Below are 13,450 nucleotides of genomic sequence, written 5' to 3' on the forward strand. Positions count from 1 at the left end.
TCCTACATTGAGAAGTGGTCAGATTCTGGAGAGGTTTTGAAAGTGGAGCCAACAGGCTTTGCTGATAGATTAGTTGGCCATGTGGTGGCAGTGAAAAGAAATCAAGATAACTGAGGTCTGGGGCCTGGGGGAGAAAGAGTTGCCATTGAATGAGCAGCTGAAAGTTAACCAAATGCAATTAAGAAAAAGGGGACATAGGGGCGCCTTGGAGGGCTCAGTTGGTTAAACGTCCGACTTCGGCTCAGGTCACGATCTCGTTGTTTGTGAGTTTGAGCCCTGCATTGGACTCTGTGCTGACAGCTTAGCCTGGAGCCTGCTTCCGATGCTGTCTCTCTCTCTCTCTCTCTGCTCCTCCCCCACTCGCGTGCTGTGTCTCTCTCTTAAAAATAAATAAACATTAAAAAAAAATTAAAAAGAAAAGACACAGATGCTTAATACAAACCATTCACCACTGTAATACCAGTTCACCTGCACAGTGAAACCGCCAGTGAATGATCAGCTCTAACCCAAATGCAGAGATAACAGGCTGCCTGGGACCCTACTGGGATGCCAGCGATATGGCCACCAGGGAAGCCTGGTCAGGGAACAGCTGTGTGAAGCCATACTTGTTGGTCCTGTGGGAGGAATCCAGTTTCACTGAGAAAATGAGCAAGTTTGACTTGGTTAGTTGATGCTGTCTCTATTCCAGAAGTGAGGTTCTCTTTCTTATTTAATCCTAGGCTGTCCGTAGCAGGCATGGCTATTTACATTTAAATGAAATTTTAAAAGAAATTAAAATAAATTCTAAATGAAATTTAAAAAATTCAGTTCTTCATTGAGAGTAGCCGTGGTTCAAGTGCTCAATAGCAACATATAACTAGTAGCGACTGTGTTAGGCCTCACAGATATAAAACATTAGCTTGTGCAGGTAAATTACATTTTGCTGCTTTGCAGGCATTCCTTGGAGATGAGCAGGTTGGGTTCCAGACGACGTCAATAAAGTGACTATCACAGTAAAGCAAGTCAATGAATTTTTGTTTTTCCGGTGCACGTAAGGGTTATGTTGATACTATACTGTAGTCTATTAAGTGTGCATTATGTTTAAAAATATTTATACATGCCTTAATTAAAAAATACTTAATTGCTAAATGCTAACCATCATCTGAGCTTTCAACCGGTCCTAATCCTTTTGCTGGTGGAGGGTCTCGCCTCCATGTTGACGGCTGCTGACTGATCAGGGTGGTGGTTGCTGAAGGGTGTGGTGGCTGTGGCAATTTCTTCAAATGACAGTGAAGTTTGCCACATCGATTGCCTCTTCCTTTTGTGAACATTGCTCTGTAGCATGCGATTCTGCTTGATAGCATTTTGCCCACAACTTCTTTCGAAATTGGAGTCATTCCTCAAACTCTGCCACTGCTTTATCAACTAAGTTTATGTACCATTCTAAGTCCTTCGTTATTTCAACAACCTTCATAGCATCTTCACCAGAAGTAGATTCCGTCTCAAGAAACCGCTTTATTTGCTTACCTGTAAGAAGCAATTTCTCACTGTTCAAGTTAGATTGTGAGATGCAGTTCAATTCCATCTTCAGGCTCCACTCCTTTTAAAAAAAATTTTTTTTTTTATATTTATTCATTTTTGAGAGAGAGAGACAGAATGAGCAGGGGAGGGGCAGAGAGAGAGAGAGAGAGAGAGAGAGAGAATCTGAAGCAGGCTCCAGGCCCCGAGCTGTCAGCACAGTGCCCGATGTGGGGCTCAAACTCATAGACCACGAGATTGTGACCTGAGCCAAAGTCGGATGCTCAACCAACTGAGCCATCCAGGTGCCCCTTTCAGGCTCCACTGCTAATCCTAGTTCTCCTGCTGTTTCCACCACAGCTGCAGTCCCTTCTTCCTCTGAGGTCTTGAACCCTGGAAATCATCCATGAGGGTTGGAATCAACTTGTTCCAAACTCTTGTTCATGTTGATATGTTACCTCTTCCTGCAAATCACAAATGTCCTTAACTACAATTAGAGTGGTGAATTGTTTCCAGAAGGTTTTTAATTTTCTTTCCCTGGATCCATCAGAGGAATCACTGTGTATGGCAGCTGTAGCCTTAGAAAATATATTTCTTAAGTAATAAGATTTAAAAGTTGAAATTACTGCTTGAACCATTGGCTGCAGAATGGATGTTGTGTTAGCAGGCATGAAAACAACATTAATTTCATTGTACATCTCCATCAGAGCTCTTGGGTGACCAGGTGCATTGTCAACAAGCAGTCACATTTTGAAAGGAATCTTTTTTTTCTCAGCAGTAAGTCTCAAAGGTAGGCTTAGAATGGTATGTTATCCGTGTTGTAAACAGATGTGCTGTCATCCTGGCTTTGTTTTTCCCTTTATAGAGCATTGGCAGAGTAGATTTAGTTGACTTTTAAGGACCCCAGGATTTTCGAAATGGTAAATGAGCACTGGCTTCAACTCAAAGTCACCAGCCACGTTAGCCCCTGATAAAAGAGTCAGCCTGTCCTTGGAAGCTTCGAAACCAGTCATTGACTTCTCCTCTTTAGCTTCGAAAGTCCCACATGGCATCCATCTTCTTCCGATAGAAAGCTGTTTTGTGTACGTTGAGAATCTATTGTTTAGTGTACTCACCTTCATTAACTATCTCAGCTAGATCTTCTGGAGAACTTGCTGCAGCTTCTACATCAGCACTTGACTTGACGCTCACCTTACACTTTGATGTTATGGAGACGGCTTCTTTCCCTAGACCTCACGAACCAACCTGCTAGCTTCAAATTCTTCCTCTTCAGCTTCCTCCTCTCTCTGAGCCTTCACAGAATTGAAGAGAGTGAGGACCTGGCTCTGGACTAGGCTTTGGCTTAAGGGAGCTTGTGGCTGGTTTGATGTTCTGTCCAGACCACGAAAACTTTCTCTGTATCAGCAATAAGACTGTTTTGCTTTCTGATCATTTGTGTGTTCACTGGAGTAGCACTTCTCATTTCCTTCAAGAACTTTCCTTTTGCATTCACAGCTTGGCTAGCGGGCTCCAGAGGCCTAGCTTTCAGCCCATTTTGGCTTTCGACACGCCTTCCTCACTAAGCTTAAATCATTTCTAGCTTTTGATTTAAAGTGGGAGACACATGGCTCTTCCCTTTCACTTGAATACTTAGAGGCCATTATAGGGTTATAAATTAGCCTAGTTTCAGTATTGTTAGGTCTCTGGGGACAGGGAGGAGAGGGCAAGAGATGTAATGGCTAGTTGCTTTTGCTTATTATTCCCATCTTATGTGGATATAGTTCATGGTGCCCCAAACCATTACAACAGTAACATCAAATATTGGACACATAATATAATATATTAGTAATATAATAACTAATATAATAATTAGTGATAGTATATTACAAATTCTTAATCTTCCTATTCAGATTAGTGTGCTGTTGAAGTTACGCAGAAGAGTCTGTATTATAATAGTGGAAAGTATAAGAAACCCATTATTACTATCATCTTCATTTTCCCACTAGGAATCTCTCTAAAAATTCTAAGATCATGTTGGACATTTTATAAAAATAACATTAAGAGACCCTATCTTAGGTGTGATCATTTATCTTTAGATTGGGTTCATGTAACTAACCTGGAGGGCAGTAGAAGTTGAGTCCGTAAAGCACATCCCCATAGGAGCCTGAGGAAAGAATCTCAGAGTTCTTCTTGAAACAGTAGGTAAAATCCTCATGGTGAAACACATGAAAATAAGCTAGAGAGGTAAGGGATGAATCAAAGAAATCCATAGCAGTGTGGTGAGAAATTATTTTTAGCTTTTCAAAAAGGAAAGATTTTGCAAATTATTATCCCAAATGTGATAAAGAAGAAACATTAATGGTAGGAATTTATGAAAGCACTTCTAGAAAGCAGTTTGAAAGTATGTATTAGATCCTTAGAATTGGAAGATCTTTTTGTCCAGTAAATTTACTTCTAATTAATTTATTCCAATAAATCCATCTTAAATGAAGGAATTTTTTTGTGTCTGAAAATTTCACCCTTCATTTCATATAATTTTTAAAATTCTCATGCCCAAATACAGAGAAATGATTAAATTGGTAGACTATAATCACAAGTATGTGTAATTTTTTAAAAGGTATAGAAGAAAAGCTGCAAGCCTACTGTCAGTGGTGAGGGTAATTATCAGGAAATGCTGGGTTTTTGTGCTGCTGCTTTTCTAAATTTTCAGTTTTTCATTAATGAAAAAATTTGTTTCTGGGAGAAATCCTGTTTGGAGACATTAAACCATCTGACTTTCCAACTTTGTAGTTTTTGGTGAATTCTTAGCAAAGTTTTAGGTATTTGTCTAGATTTTTTTTTCCTCCGTCACTGTTGCCTTTCTATCCTGTGTTAATACAGCACAATGTATAACTGTTTTAGACCTCCACGCAATGCCTATACCTGTGTAACTTAGCTAATTGTATTTGGTGCTTCCCAAACCTTTTTTTAAAGAGTAATCACATGTATAGTGAACTAGGGTATGGTGTTTATCTGTGTATTTTCCTGATTTGAGGATTTTGCTTTTAAATACAAATGAGATGCATATCATAGTACATCTATACAAATCTGGTTATGATTTTGGCCAGGTTAGTATGTATATTCCCATCTTTAGACCAACCACTAAAAAAAAACCCAAAAACAAAGATGTACAGTAGTAAAACCTTGGATTGCGAGTAACTTGTTCTGTGAGTGTTCTGCAAGACGAGCAAACATTTCTAATAAATTTTAACTTGACAAATGAGCAATGTCTTGCAATATGAGTTGTACTTGATGCCAGATATCATGTGATCACAACGGAGCCAGTGGTTCTTCTCTCTCTCTTGCTGTGGGATTGTGGTTGATCGTCAATGCAGTGTTACATTTCTGTGAAATCTTCAAAAGGAGGCAAAATAAGGGTCAATGGATAGGTTCCTTGATAAAGTTGCACAAAAAGAAAATGATTCCCTTGAGTCAGTAGATAGCTGTGATTCGTTAATGCTAGCAAAAGTCGTCCTGTACAATAACCCTCCTCTCTGTTGTCTCCCTCACACCAGCCATGAAGGTTTTCAAAGGTAAGTGCAGGTTAATTTGTTTGTTTTTCTTTATATTTTGTATTTTCTTTATTAGTTTGTATTATATTACAGTATTGTAATCATTTTTATATGAATATTTTTGGGTTGTGGAACGCATCTGAGTTTCCATTATTATGGGGAAATTCGCTTTGATATACAAGTGCTTTGGATTACAAGCATGTTTCTGGAATGAATTATGCTCGCAAACCAAGGTTTTATTATATAGCTAAAAAGTCAATAGAGAAATTAAAATAGAATACTAAAAAATGACCTAATAGTATAAAAAAGGCAGTAAAGGGAAGAAGGGGAACAAGAAAGGAGACAAATGGAAAACAAAATGGCAGATCTAAGCTCATCTAAGTATCAATAATTATATTAAATATTAAATGGACTAAACACTCCCAGTTAGAAGCTAGAAATTGTCAAAAAGGAGTAGACAAGATTCAATGAAGTGCTGCCTATAAGAGATACGCTTTAACTATAGAGATACAGATAGGTTGAAAGTAGAATGGATAAAGATACACCATGCAAATGGTAATTAAGTGAAGGCCAGAGTGGCTATGGCTAACATATAAAATCTATTTTAAGACATAAACTAGTACCACAACTGAAGAAGGAGGAGTAAGGATCATGGGATGTGTACACAGTAAGAGAGCCCAAAATACAGGAGGCAAAAAATTGATAATTAAAGGGAAAAATGGACAGTTATACAATCACAGTTGAAAATTTTAACATCTTGCAGCAATTGATGGAACAACTGGATAAAGAAATCAATAACTAGAGAAAATCTGAAAAACATCAAACACATTGACTTAATTGAGATTTTTGAAAACTGCACCCAGCACCTTCAGAATTTACATTTTTTTTTCCTGTGTACGTGATTTTTTTCATGCGTACATGATAGGATACCAGGATAAAGTCTCAGTAAATTTTATGAAATTGTAAGAATATGTTCTCTGACTACGGTGGAATTTTATTAGAAATCAACAACAATAGGATATCTAGAAGAGCCTCAGATGTTTGGAAATTAAACAGTGTTCTGAACTGAATGCTAATGAAAATACAATATATCAAAATTTGTGGGATGTATTTGGTGCTTAGAGAGAAATTTATAACTTTCACTGCTTATAGTAGAAAAGAATTTTATACCAGTTATCCAAGTTTTTACCGTAAGAAACTGAACTCAGAGTGGCTGCCCCCATCCGCCCTTTCTGTCCCCCAACAATCTCTATGGCACGTTATCATGAGGACTGGCATTCTTCTTGCTACCAGTGGGCAGACCTGCTTTTGGAGCTCAGTAGAAATGCCCTAAGCCTGGAGCATTGTTGAAAATAACAGTGGTCTCAAATTAGGTGGCAAACAATCTAGAAAGGCCAACAACACAGCTGCCTCAGGCTGTGATACTGGTTGGAGCAAGCAACACAGTACCCTCACATTTAATAAGAGACCTGGAGAATGAGACAGCCATTTGAGCTTTATTGAGCTTCTGTATATTCCTGGGAATTTGGAAGGCTACATGCATGCTTAAGAAAGACCACAAAGGACCCCAGTTATCGACTCAACCCTGGCTGAACAGGAGACCAGAAGATGAGAGCTTCACTGAATATTGAATGTGTGCCTCAACCTGTATACATATCACCTTGGCAAAAATTGTGGGAGCCTTGCTCATTAGAGATGTTTAAGTACAACCCCTGACCAGTCATTGGTCAAAGAGAGTTATTTTTGCCAAACATAAGTTATTCTTGGTAGTGGCCCCTAGAAGCCAGAATTTAATAATATTAACAGCTAAGCAGACATGTAAGTGGCTGCATACTGCAGAGGAGACAGATTTTGTATAGTTAGCCTGCCCATTTCAGTAAAACAAACAGCAATGGCATCCCACCTGGATACAATCAAGGGTTGCTACAATATAGTCTAAAATCTTTAGTTTTCAGAAAAATTGTGAGACATGCTTAAGAAACAGGAATGTATAGCTCATACACAGGAAATAAAGCTGGCTAATAGAAAGTGTCTCTGGAGGGGCCCAGATGCTATATACTTAGTTAACAAAATTTCAGAGCAGCTATTATAAATGTGTTCAAAGAACTAAGGACAGATACCACATTCAGAGAATTAAAGGAAAATGTGATGACAGTGACTCATCAAATAGACACTAGCAATGCAGAGATAGAATTTACATACATATGAATATATGTGTGTGTCCCCAAATAGAAATTCTTGAGCTGAAAGTACAATAACTAAAATGAAGAATTCATTAGAGTAATTAACAGCAGATTTGAACTGGCAGAAGAAGGAGTCAGTGACCTTGAAAATTGATTAACAGACATTATTTCAGTTTGGGGAACATATAAAAAAAGAACAACAACAAAAACAGAGCCCCACACACCTGTGGGACATTATCAAGAATACTGACATATGCCTGAGGCATAATGGGAGAGCCAGAAAAGAGAGGAGAGAGAGGAAGAGGCAGAAAAAAATATTTAAATAAATAATAGCCACAGCTTCCCACATTTGATGGAAAATATTAAACTACACATCTGAGGAGTTCAGCAAACTCCGAGTAGGATAAACTCATCTGTACACATACTAGTCAAACTGTGGAAAGCCAGAACCAAAGAGAAAATCTTAAAAGCACCTAGAGAAGTATCTCATTATGTACAAGAATTCCTTGGTAAGATTAACAGCTGATTTCTCATAAGAAACAACAGTGGCCAAAAGGCAGTGGGATGACATATTCTAATTGCTGAAAACAAACTGTCAATCAAGAATTTTATGTCTAACAAAACTGTCCTTTGTTTTTCATACAAAAAAATAAAGATCACTGGTAAAGGTAATCACTCAGGTACATCTAACAAACAGTATATTCATTTCTATTACTGTGCAACAAACTACACAAACATATGGCTTAAAACAGTGCACATTTATTACCCTACAGTTTTAAAGTGTTGGCCAGAATGTTTTCATCTGTAGGCTTGAGTAGAGAAAAATTTGCTTCCAAGCTCATTCAGGTTGTTACCAGGTTAATTTCCTTGGGCTTCTAGGACTGAGCACTTCAGCTGCTTGCTGGCTGTTGGCTGGAGGTTCCAGTGGTTGCTACAGGTTCTTGTCCTGTAGGCTTCCCCACCCGTGCTCCTTACCTCATCAAGTCAGCAAGGAGAGTCGCTATAGCGAGTCTGCCGGCAAGATGGAATGTCATATAACAGAACACGATCACAGTAGTGACAGGCCATCACCTTTGCCACACTCTTGGGTTAGAAGGAAGTCCTGCGTTCTGCTTACAACTGGCCGGGAGAGGATTACAGAAAGGCATGGACATGAAGAGGCAGGGATTATGGGAGGGGCCACCTTAGAATCATTCTGCCATAAACAGTATAAATGTATTTTCCTCCTTTTCATCTCTTAAAGACAACAATATAAAACAAGTATAAAACTGCTGTTAGGCTTATGTAGAGATATAATATATTTGACGATGGTAGCACAAAGGAGAGGGGAGGGGAAAAGAGCTGTATTGGAACAGTTTCTATGTACTGCTGGAATTACACCCAAAGTAATAATAGGAATGAATAATAGAAGAGAAATCAGTGGGATCGAAGATGGGAAAATGATGGGGAAAACTGATGAAGAAAATAAAAGACATATCACCAGTATTATGTATGGACAGATCCTACAGACATTAAAAGGGTAATAAGGAATATAATGGACACCTTTATGCCATTCAGAAGAAATGAACCAGTTCCTTGAAAGACACAAATTGTCAAAACTGACTCAAGGAGAAATAAAACAATTTAATAGCCCTATACTGGAGAAATTTTGTTGATAATTAAAACTTTTCACTAAGGAAACTTCAGGCCCAGCTGCCTTCTCTGTTGAATTATTTCAAATATTAAAAAAAATAAACAATAACAGCACTACCCAAACTCTAAGGGAACACTTCCAAATGTACTGTACAAGGTTTGCAGTGCCCTGATACAAAACCAAATAGACACTGAAAGAATACCAGTATCCTTTGTGACAATAGATTAAAAAAAAAAAAAATCCTGGACAAAATACTAGCAAATCTTATCAGTATACAACAAAAAGAATATTACATCATGGCCAACTACAGTTTACCCCAGGAATGTAAGGTTTAAGATATGAAAAACATGGTAATTTCCACTATCAATAGAACTAAAGTAAATACCAAGTGATCATTTCAATAGATGCGGAAGATGCATGTGACAATATGAAATACCCATTCATCAATAAAGACTCAGCAAACAAGAAGCAGAAGATAACTTCTAAAACCTAAGGAAAGGCACCTAAGAAAAGCTATAATATGCATCACAGTAAATGGTGAATTGCCTATTGCTTTCCGAGATCAGGAATAAGGCAAGAGTAGATGTTTTTACCACTTTTATTCAACTCTTGTTTAAATAAGAGGCCTGTGGATTGGAAAGGAAGAAATGAAGCTTTCTTTGCACAGAATGTAATTGTGTACATAGACTAGCATAACAAATATACAATAATGTGCTTTAACTAAAATTTAGTTAGGTAGACAATACATAGGTCAGTATGTAATGAACCTTATTTCTCTATATCAGCACTTAATACTTGGAAAATGAAATTTTGAAACTGCATTACTATACCAACAAAACTTAAAATATTTAGCAATAAATGTAATGAAAGATGTGCAAGACCTACACACTGAAAAGTACAAAACATTCCTGACGGAAATCAAAGAAGACCTAAATAAATAGATACTTCATGTTCACGTTTGGAAGAATCAGTATTATTTAAAGTATTAGGGGATGGTTTCCATTTTTAGAGGTGATGAAGTTCCAATCAAAATCCCGCAGGTTTGTTTGAAGAAATTGTCGATTCCAAAATTTATTGGCCAAAAAAGTTTTTAAGAAGGTTTGCGGATATCAAAACTTACTGTAAAGCTGCAGTAATCAAGACAAGCCAGTATTGGTGTATGGATACACTTTTAGGTCAATAGAACAGGATAGGGTTTGGAAATAGACCCACACTTGCGTATGGTAAATGGTTTTCAGCAGTGGCACAAGCATAAATCATTGGGAAAAAGATAGTTTTTACAACAGATTGTGCTGGACAACTAGATACCTGTGTGGAAAACAGTGAACCTTGATCTCATCGCACTGTACACAGAAATCAGCTAGCAATAAGTCATTCTTCTAAATATGAGTTGAAAGTTTAACACTTCTAGGGGCGCCTGCGTGGCTCATTCTGACTCTTGATTTCACCTCAGGTCATGATCTCACGGTTCGTGTGAGTTCAAGCCCCACATCAGGCTCTGTGCTAACAGCACCGAGCCTGCTTGGGATTCTGTCTCTCCCTCTCTCTCTGCCCCTCCCCCACTCACACATGCTCTTTTTCTCTCTCTCAAATTTAAAAAACAAGGTATAACACTTCTAGAAGAAAACATAGAAATTCTATGTGATACTCTGTTGGGCAAAGATTTCTTAAATGGGACACACAAAAAGCACAAGCAATAAAAAACAAAAAAAAGTCGACTTCATCAAAATTTAAAACTTCTGCTCTTCAAAAAACAAAACAAAACAATATAGAACAAGAAAAGGCAATCAAGAGACTAGGAGAAAATATTTATAAAACATACCTAACAAAAAGCTTGTATCCAGAATATATACACAATTAAATTATAAACTCAGTTATGAGAAAATATAGCCACTTAGTAAAACAATGTGGCAATTTCTTGGGAAGTTAAACGTGCACTTAATATGTGACCCAGCCAGTTCTTGCCTAGGTATTTACCCAAGTGAAATGAAATCATATGCACTTACAGATTTGGTTGTGAATGTTCACAGCAGCCTTATTCATAGTAGCCTCAAACTGGATATAACACAATTGTCCACCTGCTGGTGAATCATAAATAAATGTGTATCCATATTATGGAATACAGTTCAGCAATACAAAGGCATGAACCTTTGATACACACTGATAACATGGGTGAATTTCAGAAACATCTTGCTGAGTGAAACAAGTCAAACACAAAAGTCTACACACTATGTGATTTCACTTCTATGAAATTCTGGAAGGGCAAAACTTTAGTGGTTGCCTGGGACCCAGAGTCTGGGCAGGGAATTGACTGTAAAGAGACAGGAAGGAACTTCTTGAGATGATGGAAATATTTTGATTGTGGTGGTGGTTACATGGCTGTATACAATTCGTCAAAGTTCATCAACCTCCGTTTAAAATGAGTGGATTTTATTGTACCTCAGTCAAGCTGTTGGAAAAAAAGAAATCCTATTGGTGGGAAGCATTTTTTATACACACTTTAAATTTTTTTCAGTAGATTTAAATGGATTTCTTGAGACTATACTATAACTTGTGTAAAATAAGTTGCACTTGAAAAACATAAAAATAGAAAATAAAGTAAGTTGCACCTTGGAGGGAGGGAGGCTTGCTATAAGCGGACAAAGTAATGAGGTGGGTGGGGCTGCTCTGTTAGTGTTCAGAGAAAGTTTTTTCTCAGAAGGGACATTTGAGCAGATACAGATGAAGTGCATTGAGTTCAAAGAAATGTCTTGACATGTGCCTTGCTCCATCTCTTAATTTCTATCTAGAGTTCTGTGGTTTCTGTTACTATCACAAATGAGATCTTTTTCTTATCTGTTGCACTTGCTAATAATAATTCTTAAATTAATCTTTGTTTGCATCCTCAATGGTCTTCTGTCTCCCATTTGTTAATTCCTTGAGGACAGTAAGTATACAATTTCATGCATTGTTAATTTAAATCTCTGCTGTGCTGTGTTTCCAGCATGTGCTTACTTAATGCATTTTCGTGGTTTTTCTGAGACTAAGCAGATCCTTGTTGTATCTGTTAATCTTTGTTTTTCCTAGCTCAGTATAGCACCAAAATGTAAGTAGCACCTAAAAAAGATGTAGTAAAGTGGAAAACCAAAGATGCTAGTGCCATTTCACGTAACATATTTTCAGTCTTAACTGTCAAATAGAGCAAGTATAAGATGCACACAAGACTGTGTGCTGGCACCTTAAAGACACCCCTGGTGGATGAAAAAAGGTGAGAGAAATGAAAGAAGGTATTCTTAAATCTGACAGGTTAAGAAAGAATGTCGGAAGCAGCTCATTATAGATTAGAAATGGAAGTCTTGGAAAAATTCATTGTTTCATTTGAATTAAAGGTATTCTTTTAGATTTATGCCTGTCTTCACTTGGTCTCTGTATATAAGGGAGGTAGGTTTCAGATGTGAAGGCTTCAGTGTCAGCTGTCTAAATGAAAACATTAGTAGCTGAAGTTCATGCCTGATACCAGCAGATGGCAGCAAAATGCTTTGTTTAAATGTTCTTGCTTTTTTTTTTTTTTTTTTTTTTTTTTTTTTTTTTTTTTTTTTTTTTTTTTTAAGTCACAGAGTAAATAGGTATTGTATCTTTTTCTTTTAGCGAAGGCCAAGGCAGATGGAATACTCTTAGTTTCTTTAAATGGTAATACAACCTTTGGGTACTGTCAGTTTATACTAAGTGGTTTTATAAATTCAACTGATACAGCTTACATAAAAATGTTAACTTTTTTTACAGGTTTTGTTAGCAACTACTTCTTAATTGTCATTTTTATTCTCCATAGTATTATTAATATTTTATATATAGTTTTCTGCCTCACAGATTTTCCTGAGGGACACAGCTGTCCTAATATAGTTTGGAATGAAATAACATTTTAGTAAACAATACTTGAATGTTTAATCATATAACTTGGGAAGCTTTTCATTTGTTTGAAAAACACTCATGAATTTCTCTCTTTCATGAACAAACCAGAAATTAAGGGTGATGTTTATAAGGAGAAAGCATTTTAATCCTAGGTAGTTAGGTCTGAACAATTTATTTTCACGTGAAATTGCTAGCCTCCAGGCAGTGACCTACATAGTAGGAAGGAGCACTTCTACCCACAGCCCCGGAAGGTCAGCGGGAGGAGAGCTATACAGAACTGACCCTTGCTTTCAGGAGAGATTGGGGGCAGGTGACAAGTCAGTGACATAGCAGATAGATTATTGTTGCTTTTCTTTCTCTTTTATTCTTTCCTCTTCTCCCTCCTCCCACCGTCCCCTACCCCCGCCCCCCCCATTTCTCTCTCTCTCTTTCTCTCCAGAAATCAATCCATTTAGGAGAGAGTTTTGGAACTGTTTTAGAAAATAATATTTATACAGTGCTGAGGTTTCTCCGAATTTTTCACCCAATGTGGTGTTTAATTCTTATAAACTCCAAAATTCTTGTAAAACTAAGAATCCAGAATAGTCTTTTATCTTATGAAAACATGATTTATCAAGATCACTTAACATATATCTTACATGCTTTGGAATTTTTACAGACCACAGAAAATATTTTTTTTTCTTTTTTTACCTAATACACCCTAAAACAACGTGGCCTGC

General features: G+C 37.3%; 1 protein-coding gene across 3 annotated transcripts in view; it reads left to right on the forward strand.

The window, feature by feature from the left end:
* ASB7 (ankyrin repeat and SOCS box containing 7) overlaps positions 1-13,450 on the forward strand; it is a 49,855-nt gene that overhangs the window by 18,232 nt on the left and 18,173 nt on the right. The window lies entirely within an intron of this gene.

This window comes from Panthera leo, chromosome B3, assembly GCF_018350215.1.
Source record: "Panthera leo isolate Ple1 chromosome B3, P.leo_Ple1_pat1.1, whole genome shotgun sequence".
NCBI classification, from domain to species: domain Eukaryota; kingdom Metazoa; phylum Chordata; class Mammalia; order Carnivora; family Felidae; genus Panthera; species Panthera leo.